The 12,163-nt window shown below is 40.6% G+C and overlaps 1 long non-coding RNA gene across 1 annotated transcript in view; it reads left to right on the forward strand.

Moving 5' to 3' along the window:
* Window positions 1-11,855, forward strand: part of LOC135982488 (uncharacterized) — a 37,570-nt gene extending 25,715 nt beyond the window's left edge. The window contains exons 2-4 of the long non-coding RNA XR_010599875.1: window positions 8,445-8,723; window positions 9,125-9,280; window positions 11,471-11,855. This is a non-coding gene — a long non-coding RNA (uncharacterized LOC135982488). The remainder of the gene's footprint in view (window positions 1-8,444; window positions 8,724-9,124; window positions 9,281-11,470) is intronic.
* The last annotated feature ends 308 nt before the right edge of the window (window positions 11,856-12,163 follow it).

Consider the following 12,163-nt stretch of genomic DNA (forward strand, 5'->3'; position numbering starts at 1 on the left):
AGTTGTATTAGCTGGGGCAAAAATGATAGGTGTTATCAATCCTCATGCTTCAGGGCATAATCTGATCACCAGATGTGGTCAGAAGAGATTTCTCTCTGGGGTATAATAGTGCAAAATTAGATGCATTATGTTGCTGATCGTGAAAAGAAGTTCACGCCTTTCTTAGAGCGAGCCTGCATTGACTACTATTGAAGATCAGATACCAGACAAAATGAATCTTTGATCTGATAAATTACACAGTTCCTGTGTATGAGGATGGAAGGAGGTAAGGGAAAAACTGAAGCACACGTCTCAGGATATTTGAGGGCTTTATCGGAAACTGCTTCAAAGATCAGTCCTCATGTCCACAGAACAAGTGTAAAGTATCTAATGTGAGCTTGGGCTTAGGAGATGCACTGTTATATTATGCATGATTCTGAAGTATGTGTTGTTTGAATGAACTTCCAGTGTTCCATTAATGACATCCAATTTTAATGCAAAACTTTGCAATTTGCTGACATTATTTAACCTAATGTGTCATTATTTTGCATAGTTAGTCTCTTATTAGCAGTCATATAATATTTTGGAAAAGAAAGATAGGCTTTACACTGTAACTGCATTTTCTAATGATTTTCACAAGTTTCTGTAGACTGTACAGGTTTTGATAACTACAAGGATAAGACTGTATTTAAAGTGAATAGAGGAAAGTAATTACAGTAAAGAGTAAAGAGTCACAGGAGGGCAAATAAATTGTCACTACTGGTAAAATGTGAAAAATCATATATTTGCCAGGTTTCCTGAAGGTGAAAATATGGAATTTTCTCCTCATATTTTTTTTACTGAAAGGCTATTGTGTTCATAGCAAATTATAGCCAGCTTCCATCTTCAGCCACTGGAAAAGCTGTGTTAGTTGGAAAAATGAGTCCAGCGAAATGAAAGCTGGGTTTTGGGAACTTAATTTTTATGAATTAAATTAATATTTTTATCAGTAAAAATTGTGAAATGTCACTTCTTTACAAGGACCCCAGTAACTTCAAAATGACATTTCCATATCAAATTGTTGTACCTTCTACTGTTACAAGTAATCACTAGCATTACTAGAAATGAAAGAGATTAAAGAGGTTTTTCAATTTTGTTCCAACTCTGATAGATTTCCCTCTGTCCCCCCTCCTTTGAAAGTTGAACATAAGAATCTCCCTGAACCTTCACGCAGAACTCTGTTAACCAGAGTTTTTTGGACTTCCTAACTGTTATGTATTTTGGTTGTTTTAGTTTCCATGGGGTATTATGCTTTCTGGGGTCAGATGGTCCCAGGCAGTAGAAAGACCTTGGGAAAAAATGGTTCCTTCAGCAGAAGCTAGATGGTGTAGTCTCCTTAGGTACGTGTGTCTGGGTGACAAGGCAAAAATTAAGGTCCAGAACCTCAGCTGGTGTACACTGACATAGCTTCATTGGATTCTGATTTATATCAGATAAGGATCTGCGCCTGAATTCCCCAATCACTGTTTTCTTTCTCCCACTTAGATGGTTGCTTTGCATCATTTCATATTGGCTTCCTGGTCCATGTAAGGCTGGAAGTACTAAAAACCACAGTGACTCACAAATGGGGCATGATGTTATGGGGGTTATCATGTTCTGTGGGGAGCTGCAGGCCCAAAGGAGCTGGCTGTGGAAGAAGTGTTATGAATTTCAGCAATTCACATTTGAAATGAAGTAGAAGGACAAAAGGGCAATGTTTAAGATAAATGCATGTATGCCCCAGGGCTATGCATACCATGCAGAAATAGAACTCTACACAAAGGAAAAATGTCCTGTACAGATGAACAAGGATGTGTAAAGAGTAATCAAGGGTAAGAAAGGCATGTAAGTTATAAAACATCAAGTATAGAAGAAGCTCGGACACATTACAGAATGGAATTAAGAGTGCAAAGAAGTGATAAGAAAAGCAAAGGCAGAGAATGAAAAGAAGATTGCACAGGAGGTTAAGACAGATAATGGGAAATGTTTCAACTACATAAGGAGCATGAGGTCAGTGAAGGAGACAGCAGGGCATCTAAGACATGGCAACGATAATTTATTGACAACACATTTCTAAAAAATGTAATGTATTCTGTGCCTCGGTGCGCTCACAAAAGGAGGACAGAGGACAGGTGCCAGAAAAAGACATAAATTTCCCTGGGGAGGAAGAAGAAATACGAGGGGAGAGAGGGGAAAGGAGTCTGGCTTACACAGGTCCATCCTATGACCTTACAGAATGGGCAAACGGTGTCAGAATGGAATCTTAATTGAGGAAAACAATTTCTTATCATTATGCCAGCTGAACTGACTGGGAAAACAGTCTCTCATTTCAGACCGAGCTTCTCAAATGTAAAGTTCTGTTAGCCTTACTGGGAGCTAATTGGTTTACAAACTAAAATGGGTTTTGCCAAATTGACGTTGAGACTCTTACATGCTTCTGGCATCACTGCTAGTGTTAGTCAGTCGATTTATATAATGCATTCTGTTCCTGCAATCCCGAAGCAGGGGAAATACTTAAACAATAACTGATGTGGGGAGTGTGTACAAGGCAATAATTACCTCCCATGGCACTGATAAGCATCAAGGCTTTAAGCCAAGGTATTTTTACACAATGGGAGCCACGGTTATTGTGAATATATGAGAATGTATAGGAAGCTTTATGATGGTAGAAGGCCAGGAAGAAATATACCTCTAAATATGGGTCAAATTACTTTTAATAGCGTTATATTTTACTACATATCTCCTGTAAGTGATCCTGGTTGTTTATTCCATATAAGAGCTACTGGCATTGGGCTAGAATCTAGCCGCTAGATCCTCATCTGGTGTAAATTGGTTTCGCTCCACTGAAGTAAAAAAGAGTTTGGGGCAGTGTATTGGATAAGTTTAGATGTCCTTCAGCTATTTCCTAGTCCTCATAGAGTCATCCTCTAGCTTTCAAGCTGTTTTCCTGGTCTAGGCACAATAGGCCAGATTCTCTGGTCTGCTAAGGCCACTTTGCATTATCAATTGGATATCAAATGGAGATTTTCTGCTACATAGGGGAATCTCCACTGGTGTCGAGTTGGTGGAGCTGGTGAGGGGGAGAAAGGTGTGTGGAGGAAGGGTTGGGAGCAGGTGGGAACATGATGGAGCTGAACTCTGCCTCACCCAATCCTCTACTGGCATCAGGCAATATACACCAGCAGTTCCAACAGGGCAGGAGTCTCTAAATCAGGGAACTGCAACTGGCATTAGGTCCAAAGGCAGCTCAGGCATATTGGAGAATCAAGGTGAAGGTCTGAAGACACTTCCATTAAAATCAATGTGAATTTTCTCCTTGTCTTCAGTGGGACCTTAGGGATTTGGGCCCTTAGGGACCCCTTACCCTGGCAAGCATTCACTCACGTGGGTATTCTCATTGGTTTTAATAGGAGCATTTGTGTAAATAAGTGAACAGGGATTATATAATCTACCCTATAGTAAGTCATACTTTTTGTTGTTTGCTTCTACATTCTGGTATTTCTAATCAGCTATTGGTAACCTGGCTGATTTTATTTAACATTTGCTTTACACAGTCATAACAGTTTTTAAATTAGAAATAAATATTATGGAGACCTATGTGGGAGCAGCCAGGATCAGCATTAGGAGGCTTCTATAACAATCTCATGAAGATTGTTTTCAGCAAGTCCTCGAGGGCTTGCTTAAAATGCTCTGGGCAACAAAAGCAACCAGTGGGGTTATGCTGCCCTGGCCACAGGTTACACTGGAGCTGGTAGAACCAGGAAATCATTGAATAATGCATGGGCAGAATATCAATAAGTGATGTGATATAGCCATGATATAGAGTTGGTGGATCTACCTTTTAAACCAGTGTGACTTCACTAATTTCAGTGAAGCTGCTCCTGATTTACTTGGGTGCAAGGAAGAAGAGAATTAGGCCCAAAATGTAGATTTCAACAGCAATTTCTCTTTATGTAGCTGCTCCAAGTGTGAAATTGCTGCTACAAGGTCTGCTCTCAAGTGTGCAAATGTTTCCTAAACCTATGTTTAGGTTCAAACAGGCTATGTTTGTTCAAACAGTGGGCCCTGGTGAGGCCCTGTTTGGAACACTGAAAACACTTCTGGCCACTGGAGGAGGTACAAACTGAATAATATAGGAGTTTAGTAAATTAGAGGCCTAGAGGAATTAGGTTTGAATTGGTGGAACAGTGTCTAAAGGGACCTCAGTGACAAAACATCAGAAGGAATGGAGAAGGCTTGTGCTGCAAAGCTTTATGGATACATGTCAAGGAAGAGGGAAAAGGGGCACAAGCAAGCAGTGGATGGGCCAGGAAAAGCTTCTTTTCAGAGCATATTTAGTGTATTGAATAAATCACCAAGTGACGCACAAGGAGCAACTAGTCAGGCTTGAAAAGGTGCTTGGAAAAAATGGTTGGAAACAGCTCTAGAGGGGAACAACTGTTAACTCAACAAAGGAAACAGACCTAGAGGGGCTTCCTGACCTTCTTCCATCGTCAAATGTTCTATATAATCACCAAATACATCTCCCCTAGTGTAAATACACTTTGGCCTGTAGCCTTGAGGTTTATTAACACCGTGGAAGGTAATTATTGCCTTGTCCACACTCCCCACAGCAGTTATTGTTTAAGTATTTCCCTTATCCTGTATTGCAGGAAAACAATCCATTACATAAATCTACTGACAAACAGTTACGCTGCAGTGGCTCTCAAAGTGCAATATTCTCTCTCCGCTAATTTCAATAAAATGGCACATTTTTGTAAATGAGTTAATCCATAGAAAGTGACAGAATGTTACATTGCAGAGGCCTGGCTGAGCTAATAGTACAAAATGAAAGAATGTTTTCACTGCCTGTCCGCTGAGTTCAGCTGGCATAATAAAATACTGTTTTCCTCAGTAGAATATACGTCTTTCTACTTTCACTTCTCTGTCATAATAAATGACTGGCCTGGAATTAAATGGGTTGTACCTGGACATAGAATGCTAGTAATGGAAAAGACCCGTTAGATCATCCAGTCCATCTCCTTGCCAACGCAACATTCCATACATTGCATTTTATTGTGTTCTTTCCAAATGAGTTTTGAAGTTTCAAGCAATGGAGCCTCTACCAGTTCCTTAAGGAGACTGTTTTGCTTTCTTATATAGCTCACTGTTGGGAAGTTTTTCTTAAATGTTCCCTTCCTTTGTTTCTTTCCACCCTGGTTTATCACATGGTAATTATTCCTATCCATTGGTATGAATACCCTTCAGATAGTTGTAGACCGTTATCATATCTCAGTCATCATTTACCCAGTCTGCAAGGACCAAATTCTCCACCAAGTTGTGCCCCAGCCCAGAATTTGGCTCTACATTTTCTCTCTATTAATCCATTCCCAGACACTAAGATTCTGAATCAGGCATGAACAAAGATGACAAATGTCAGAGCTGATCTGATTGTGGCTTGGGACCTCTCTTAAAGAAATGATTATTATAGATAATTTTTGTCTTTATTATTTGCAAAATGCCTTTTAACTTCCATCTGAGAATGTGTAAGTCCTTTAATCCAGTGCCATGCTATGTGTAGTGAAATCCTTACTCACCTCCCATGTACACTGTAAAGCTTTCAGGTCTACAGGTCATTGTATCTGTTTCATTGGGATGAAAATTCAAAGGTATTTCATACAGAAAAGAAATAGATAAGCTTGAATGCATGTGAAAAGGCTACTCTCTGGGCATAATTAGACCCTAGATGAAATGAAAATGGCTCATACTCATCCCAGGAAAATGAAAATCATTCTGGTAGGAAAAAAGGTGCAATGGGTCCAACTCACTGCAAGCCACTTGTTAAGCCACGATAACCAAGAACACATCAATCAGTGCTCCATTCTTTACACTTTTCCTTGCCTGATTCTGGATCTGTTTCGGGATCCTACTCCTCGTCTTTAAAACCCTGAAACATTGTAGTCTACTGGAGATGAGGGGCTCAGATCTTCCCAGGAGGTAATCAGCAACCTTGCAGAATTGGCCCCTACAACTCCCAGAGTATCCTGTCCCAGCATGCACTGATTTTTATTTAAAACCTGGGACCAGTTTTTCAAGGGCTTTGAATAGTTTAGTTTTCTTAGAGTCTTCATTCCCCTTTCGCTTACGCTGGTATAAATAGGGAGTGACTCCATTGAAGCTAAAGGTGCTACACTGAGGTAAAACTGGAGTACTTGAGAAGAGAATCTGGCTCCTGGTTTGGCTATAGAAGGGCTCTTGCATGACACAGAACACAGCTTTACATTGTAAAGCAGCACATTTGGGGAAGTCTAATAGATTGCAGTATTCATTTACTCTTTCCTTAAAAGGTCTATTTAAAATTCTGTGCTTTGCATGTTAGCTGTTACTCTGTATATCTTTTCCATGGGAAAATTGAGATTTTATGCCACTTATATTTCAGTGCCGGAGTTCTCTTCATACTAGCTCAGGCTTTATATAATTTCATTTAAGGCGCAACCAGTCTTATGGGCTTTTGGCCTTTAGCAGCTCCCTCATTTGTGGCTCCGCCATACATCCTACCTACGTGGGAGTTGAGGATGCTCAGCACCTCTTGCAAAGCACCGAACATATTTTAGGATTGGGCCCTTAGCTTTGTGCAGACATGTTGTCAGATAGCGAGTATTCAATACAGCTCTTAGCTAGTTACTTTATACTGAGTCTGTGTGTTCATTCACCGCTTCCAGAAGCCTGAGACACAAGGTTCTGAAATGGCTGGTTTGATAAAGTTTGGCTTTAAAAATAAAGCAAACAAAGAAAAACCTCAAATACCCTGTTAATCTTGAAGGAAGGAGGTCATTGAAGTAGCTGAAGTCATTTAGTATCCATCAGAGAGGTTTCTTTCCCTAAATTAAACTTGGTGTAACCCTAGGTTTCCTGGTATTTAGAAGAGCTCTGTGGCAGCTATTAAATTTATAGTTTAATACAGAACACTAGTGGCAAAACAGTTATGGGAACTTAGGAATGTCACCCTCTGCTGGGATTTCTGGATGAAAGCAAAATGTTAACTCTTCCCTATTTTGAACTTGTTAACATTTGAGTCTTTTATTATTATTTTTCTTTTTTCATAGGATGAGGATGTACAGCAAATAGATGCATTTCCTTCTAGGAAGTAAACATTTTTAAATGTCAGAAATTGTAAATGACTTCCTCGTTCCCATATAAAGAGGTTGTCTAAGTAAAATGAATCTGTTCCTATGCTAACTCACCATTTTAACTTGGCACTACACTGTCCCTCATCTTGATCCTATTGAAGTCAGTGGGACTTTTGTCATTCTCTTCAGTAGCACTAAAATGTGATCTATAGAAAACATCTAACTCTCATTTCAGCTATGTGTATGTTTTGCTGTATATGTTGTCAGATCAACTATGCACCAAAGCTGCCCTGCCCTGATCTGGTCTTGTATGCTCATACCTGAGATCAGAATAGAGCTCTTAAAACATCTGATGCTGTTGGTTAGAGATTCAAAGTACTCTGGCATTTACAAACTGGCCTTAAAATATTCACGTGCAAAATCTCTGGATGTGTCACTTTAGCGTATCCATTGGATGCAACCAGTTGTACATGCAAATAGGCATTTGCTTTTGCAAGTCTGGTAGTTGTGCATCAAATTGCCTTTTTCATGAACTAATGAGTTGGCTTGCAGATTTAATAGTACAGTTTGAAAATCTGGTCCTGCTTGTTGATATTGTTTAGTTACTAAGAACTGTTATTCCTGGTGTTATTTTATATATTTAAAAGCTTCTTTGGAGAGTGAGGAATCATCTCTCCACCATTTTCCTTTTTTGTTTCCTTTCCACTTCCTTCAAAGATCATGTGTCATTTTCATCTCCCCTCTATAATTCATGGAAGATGTGAGAAGAGAAATTTCAGTCTTGCATTTTATTTTGTATACTCATGTCTCTATTTATTTATCCAGGGGGTAGTGGTGGTGGTGTTATTAGCAGGAGCACCTAGAAGCTCCCAATAAGAGCAGGGCCTCATTGTGTTAGGCACTGAACAAATCCAAAGTAATGTACAGTTTCTCCCCCAAACAATTTACAATCTAAAGAGACAAAGGGTGAGGGATGAAATGTCTTGGCCAAAGTCGCACACAGCAGGTCAGTACCAGAGCTGGGAAATGAACTGACATCTCGTGAGTCCCAGTCTAGTGCGCCATTCCCTATCTCATGCTGCTTCTCGGGAGCTTATATGGCCTCATCACCATAATATTTTGATCATTTATACCATTTACAATTCAATCAAATATTTAACTGAATGGTGGGGGGTGGGTAGTAGGAAAAAAATTCTTACTGGTTTCAGTCCAGCCTGAGGTGATCACAAGTTACCATCTGATGGCTACTCAGTGGCCTGTGTGAAACATGTAGGCCAATTCAGTTCAGTTTCTATCAGGCAGGAGTCAACGTTACAAAACTAGCATCTTTCCTTATAGGTGTCCAAACCTGACTAGACATTGTGACAGTGTGAACTGTCACACGTGGGGGAAAAAGAAATAAAAAAGAAGCCAAGCAGCTGACTCCAACTAACCAATCCTCTCAGAAGCTGTTGCAGTGGGAAGGTCCTGGGGTCTATGCAAATCAGACATCAGCTCATTCCAGAAAAAAGAGCAGAGGAGAGGCAACATGCAAGAAGATTGGGCTGCTGAAAAAGTGCCAAGGGGAAAAACAGCTCCAGAAAGGGGCAGGAAGAATGAAAATCTCCTGTGAAAAAGGTACTGTGTTTGGGGAGAATTGGGCACAGGCTGGGGCCTGCCTCTCTGGTAAAGATTGGACTTGCCTGAGAGGAAAGAGATCTTATGGGGAAATGGTTCTAAAGCCTTTGGGTGTGGATGATGATGACATAAAAATGAACGTGGTTTACTCATCTGCAGGGAAAACTGATACAAACCTCCTGGCTGGTAGCACCTCTTATGGTATCCATGGGCACCATACAGGTAAAGTGCTGCAGTAAGAGACTGACAGAAGTTGGGAGGAGAACACATACAACCTAACCAACATTTTAGGGAAAAGAATCTGTCTATAGAGACAGTATGTTAGATTCTGATCTGACTTACACTGTAAACTTTATGTGACCTGGAAATTATTTACCACTTAAAGTGACCTTTCCATGCAGGTATACAAGCTGGATTCTTTTTATGAAAACTAGCCAGTGAAGCAGGGAGGTATTTAAGAACATCATGCAGCTCCTTGGCCAGGAATCTCACTGAACACTAAGGAGCAAACTGCATTCATTATATGGAAAGGGATGACTCCAGGCCGTTGGCATGAGGTATGCATGTTGTACATGAACCCTGGAAATAAAGGTTCTGAAAACAAGGTACAAATGAAGTAATTCACTACTGGGACAGCTTCTCCAGGGCTGTGGCAAATTCTCCATCCCTTTGAGTCTTTACATCAAGAATGGGTGTCTTCCTAAAATACATGCTGCAGCCTAAACACAACGGTTGCAGGAATTGCTAGGGGAGGTTCTATGGCCTGTATTATGCAGGACATCACACTGGATGATCACAATGGTTCCTTCTGGTCATAAAATCTCTGACCTGCTCCTGCAATACAGCCACCTAAACTTGTGCAGCAGAATCACACTTCCACTCTATCGGGCTCCTCTGCCTCTAAGGAACAGGCTGGATTTACCTCAAGGGAAAAATCCTGCCCTTGCTAATAGGAACCATGTTTGGAGGCGGAATATTCAGACATGCACTTTGGGTAGCTGGGAGCGCGGCCTGGCTCAGGTCCCTGACTCTAGGACTGTTTTTATGCATGTCCCAGCTCTGGTGTACTGTAGAGTAGCTTTAGTGCTTCTCCATATTACTCTGGGTGTTGACAATCCCCAGGCAGCAGTGCACTGGGAACACTCCAGCAACATCAATGAGGAGTAATGGCTTCTGGAAGCAGCGCTTCAGCTATGTCCCCATTCATCTGGAACACACACTCCAGAGGCTGGGGGACAGGGTGGCATAGGAGCTGGCTGCAAACCAGCTGGGGACTCCCTCATACCAGCGTGATATGAACGGGCACAAGTGCAGTTTAGGAGCTGGTGCTTAAGCTCTGAAAAAAAGAAAGCAGCAGGCACGTAAATATAGCAGCACTGTTTACTTAGGGCTCAATCCTGCAAGGAGTTGGTTGTCTCCTCTGAGATGCTGAGCACTATTTTCCATTCCTTTGGTTTCTGGGGAAGCTCAGCAACTTGGAGGATTGGGCCCAATGGAGGAACTATTCTCAGAAGCAGTTGTAAGAAGAATGGACAAGTGATTGTTTGCATTAATCATAACTACAACTTTATTGTATAGCTAGAGAAATGTACCTTCAAGTGGCACATGGGCATAACCTATGACTCCTAAGAACTTAGTTCAAGTTCACATCTGCCCATTTGTACATTCAGAGCCCCTCCTTTTTCATGTGATATGTGAATTCCATAGCAGACGCTTCTTTCTTGCAAATGTAGCATTTTTAATTTGGTGGCAGTGTTTTGCATGGGCATTTGACTTTGGAGTCTAGCTACTGTGCACTTAGTAAACCTAATCTTTGTGAGGAGGATAAGACTACAGATTAAATGAATTTAAAGTAATGAGACGTCATAAACCTATCCTCCCATATTTTCTTTCCAGATTGCCTAAGGATTATTTACTGTGTTTGCCTTGTCTCCAGTCACTTATTTTTTCCAAACAGATGCAGCTGATTGATTAATGGCATTTCATGTTTAAAGTCAAAAGTGTCAGCAAGACACTTGCACGCCTGTGTCTTTCTCTACTAGAACAATAGGTTCGGCTGAGAAGTAGGGACTTGTGCCAAGTATTCTTGAGGATAGGAGGTCATGTGCCACTTTTCTGCTAGGAGACAGATATATATAAGGACACGGGGAAGCAGGAGTTTGGGGGGTTGGAGGGCTAAACGTGTTCTAATAATAGGTGGATCACATGGGGACTAAGTCACCTACAACAAGGCTTAGTTTGTGGAGGTGAATCAAAGTGCTAGGAATTAAGGACATTTCTTTGACTATCCTATGACATACAAAAATAAGCCAAGGGAAATACATGTGTGGTGAAGAAAGAATTGACAGTCTAGGCTAACACTCCGGAGAGAGCTAGCAGAAGTTCAGTACTATCATTTATTTGTATGACTCTTCTTTTTAATAACCCGGTCTGTGGAAATAACATAAAGCTTCCCAAATAAAGACATACTATTTGTATACTTAATAGGCTAAAGGTCACATCCTCAGCTCTAAAAATCATGGTAGTTCTGCTGCTGCCACTTTACACCAGCTGAGGCTTTAGCCCTATATGTTCCTGTTATTGCAAATGGGGAATTATGCCCTTCTGTACCACACTGGAAATCCAATGTCAGTAATATAAAGCATCTACATTTATGGATCAAAATGAAACTGGCAGAGCTTCTCCTTTGATGGCTATTTCAAATATACAGCTCATCACGTTGTAATTCTTTCCCTGTCTGTGCTTAGAAACACGTGGAACACCGACAAGCCTACAAAACCCTGTTGTTCTCCTCTGTGCACATTCTGATCTTTTGGTATAAATGTACATCAGATCCTGAGTGCCTGATTCCTAGATATTGAACTCAGATAACAAGAATTGCTATTGATTCTAAACAACAGGAAGCAACAAGTGGTGAGTCCCCTTTCTTTCTCCGACCTTATGTGCATTTCCATTATTTCACAGGCTAAGCTTTGGAGGAAACTTCCTCTGAAAGTATAAACCACTAGAGGCCTCCTGAACACTTGAATTGATTTAGTTTCCAGAAAGACGTAGTCTCCTAAAAAGTACATCAGGATTACAGAAGAAATGTTTCCCAGTATGCCAACCCAGGCTGACACATAGGCTAGCAAGGGTGAGTAAAACATAGCACAGCTGAAATAAAGAACAGAAATGCACTTGGAATTTCAGATCTTGAAATACAGCCCATGTAAAATTGAGTCACGGCGAATTACTCATTTCTATTTAGCTTTTATCTGTTGCAACCCGATTAGAGAGAGAAACTCCATTCCTTTACTCAGGCATTAGGCCAATATTCATATTAATCATTTTTGGCCAAAATAAATTCTATAAACTTTGGTCAAAATGCTTAATCCAATAACATGAATACAGAGGCTCTTTAAATAAAAGAACCAAGGGCAATCTCCTCATTTATTTTTGAT

This window comes from Chrysemys picta, chromosome 3 (genome assembly GCF_011386835.1).
Source record: "Chrysemys picta bellii isolate R12L10 chromosome 3, ASM1138683v2, whole genome shotgun sequence".
In the NCBI taxonomy this organism is placed as follows: domain Eukaryota; kingdom Metazoa; phylum Chordata; order Testudines; family Emydidae; genus Chrysemys; species Chrysemys picta.